We start from the raw sequence: 3,182 nt of genomic DNA on the forward strand, positions 1-3,182 counted from the left end.
CCAAGACAGGTCTTGCAGGCACAGACAACAGGACCCCCCTCAGTTACGTCCATCTTGGGGTCCCAGGGGCACCACAGCCCCATTGGGAGGTCAGAGCCCCGTCAGGGCTCCCTCCATTACCAGCCAGCTCCTGAACCCCCGCCCCCAGCAGCGTCCCTCCCCCAGCCTCCCCCGGCTCCTCCCCCAGCCTTGGTCCAGGGTCCTGGGCAGAGGTGTCACCTGGCCCCAGCCCCCTCCTGGGTTCTCATGTTACATGCTCAGGTATCTTCCCTCGGCCAGTCTCCCACCCCCCAATGCAGACTATCCTACCCACACTCCCCTGCAACCTTCCCAGCCAACACCCCCCACTCAGCATTCACAGGCCACGTTAAGAACAGTCCCAGTTCGTCACCCCGCCCCCCTGCTCTGATGGGGGGTGGCAGTTGTCACCTCCCCCCCCCCAGCCCCTGCAGCGTAGGCTGGGCGCAGTTCCGCCCTCCGCCACTAGGAGGCGCTTGTTCTCTACCCGCCGCACAATGCACCTGCCAAGCCAAGGCCGCCCCCGCTGGTGGGGAGGGGGCACAGGCCGGGGAGGGGGGCGGCAGCAGCTGCCCTCGGGCTGCCGGGACTGAACCAGTTCCAAGAGCAAACAACCAGCGCTAAGAAAAGCAGCTGGTTACCTGGGAGCCCGCAGGGCTCGTCACAGCCTCCTCCCTCCCTGCTGTCCCCATGGAACCCAGGAGTCCTGGCTCTCACCCCAGCCCCCACTCCCCTTCCAGAGCCGGGAGAGAACCCAGGAGTCCTGGCTCCCAGCCCCCCCTGCTCCAACCCACCAGCCCCCACTTCCCTTCCAGAGCCGGGAGAGAACCCAGGAGTCCTGGCTCCCAGCCCCCCTGCTCCAACCCACCAGCCCCCACTCCCCTCCCAGAGCCAGGGAGAGAACCCAGGAGTCCTGGCTCCCACCCCAGCCCCCACTCCCCTCTCAGAGGCGGGAGAGAACCCAGGAGTCCTGGCTCCCAGCCCCCCTGCTCCAACCCACCAGCCCCCACTTCCCTTCCAGAGCCCGGGAGAGAACCCAGGAGTCCTGGCTCCCAGCCCCCCTGCTCCAACCCACCAGCCCCCACTGCCCTTCCAGAGCCAGGGAGAGAACCCAGGAGTCCTAGCTCCCAGCCCCCCGACTTTAACCCAGTGGACCCCACTCCACTCCCACGACTTTGTGAAAAAAACATCACCTAGACTCTCAGGCCCTGAACCGACAAATATTTAATCGTTGTCGTATCTGTAGGCAACACAACGGCCCCAGTGCAGTGACTCCAGATTCATAACAGGTTGAGTGAGGGGGAACCGGCCCCAGTGGAGGGACTCCGGAGTGACTCCTGCTTGGCACTGGGGTTAGCGAGGGGGAACCGGTCCCAGTGGAGTGACTCTGGAGTGACCCCCGCTTGGCACTGGGGTTAGCGAGGGGGAACCGGCCCCAGTGGAGTGACTCCGGAGTGACTCCCGCTTGGCACTGGGTTAACGAGTGGGAACCGGCCCCAGTGGAGTGACTCCGGAGTGACCCCCGCTTGGCACTGGGGTTAGCGAGGGGGAACCGGTCCCAGTGGAGTGACTCTGGAGTGACCCCCGCTTGGCACTGGGGTTAGCGAGGGGGAACCGGCCCCAGTGGAGTGACTCCCGCTTGGCACTGGGGAGTATCAGGTGCGGTCCCAGGCTGGGGCACACTCTGTTTGTCTTTTCCCAGCCCTGTGGGACGGCCCTTCAGCGCCAGGCCTTGGGGCCGGGCCTCCCGCAATCCAGATCTGGCTCGAGGAATCCAGCGCGGGCTGGGCCCAGAGGAGGCGACTCCAGCCCCAGCCTGCCTGTGACCTGGGGGCAGGGCAAGGGGCTGGGATCTGGCTGCTTTTATCCCTCTCCTCTGGCCTCTGCTCCGGCACCGGGGGCCCAGCCAAGCCAGCCCTGTCCGGTGCGAGACCCTCCCCCTGCAGCCCCCACTCCCCTCCCGGAGCTGGGGAGAGAACCCAGGAGTCCTGGCTCCCAGCCCCCCCTGCTCTAACCCACCAGCCCCCACTCCCCTCCCAGAGCCGGGGAGAGAACCCAGGAGTCCTGGCTCCCAGCCCCCCCTGCTCTGACCCGCCAGTCCCCACTCCCCTCCCGGAGCCGGCTGACCCATGGCAGCCAGGGAGCCAGACTGGACTTTACCCCCCTTAATCCGGAGGCCGCCCGTCCCGTCCCTTGGACACACACCCGGAGTTGCAACATTGGGCCGTTTATGGTGGTTTTGTTGTTCAGGGTTCTCTTGGTGTGTGTGTGGGTCCCCTGGGGCTGTGTGGGGCGCTGGCCTGTGTGACCACAGCCCCCCATCATCGGGGTGTCCTCACCGCCTAACAGTGACCCCCAAATTTCTCCAGGATGCTGAACTTCTTCTGCCATATCCACACACCCCTGGACAATCCCCCTAATTCATCCTGTCCCCCCAAAGTCACCCAGCCCCCCCAAACGCCTCCATCCTATCCCTCCGAACCTGCCCCCAAACTCACCCCCTGTCCTCGCATACCTCCCCCCAAGCCTTCCCCCCACAGCCAACCCCCTCAGTCCCCCGAGCCTTCCCCCCAAACTCACCTGGCCCCCCGAACCCTCCCCCAACCTATCCCTCCGAACCTGACCCCAAACTCATCCCTGACCCCCCAAAACTCACCCCAAGCCTTCCCCCACAGCCAACCCCCTCAATCTCCTGATCCTTCCCCCTCAAACTCACCTGGCCCCCCGAACCCTCCCCCAACCGTTCCCTCCGAACCTGACCCCAAACTCATCCCTGACCCCCCAAAACTCACCCCAAGCCTTCCCCCACAGCCAACCCCCTCAATCTCCTGATCCTTCCCCCTCAAACTCACTCGGCCCCCCGAACCCTCCCCCAACCGTTCCCTCCAAACCTGCCCCCAAACTCACCCCCTGTTCCCCCAAACCTCCTCCCGAGCCTTCCCCCCACAGCCAACCCCCTCAGTTCCCCAAGCCTTCCCCCCCAAACTCCTCCATTCCCCCAAACCTCCCCAAAACTCACCCCAACTCTCCCCCCACAGCCAACCCCCTCAGTCCCCCGAGTCTTCCCCCCCAACTCAGCCGGCCCCCCGAGCCCTCCCCCAACCTATTCCTCCGAACCTGCCCCCAAACTCACCCCCTGACCCCCTAAACCTCTCCAAAACTCC

Source organism: Malaclemys terrapin, unplaced genomic scaffold, assembly GCF_027887155.1.
Source record: "Malaclemys terrapin pileata isolate rMalTer1 unplaced genomic scaffold, rMalTer1.hap1 scaffold_116, whole genome shotgun sequence".
NCBI classification, from domain to species: Eukaryota; Metazoa; Chordata; order Testudines; family Emydidae; genus Malaclemys; species Malaclemys terrapin.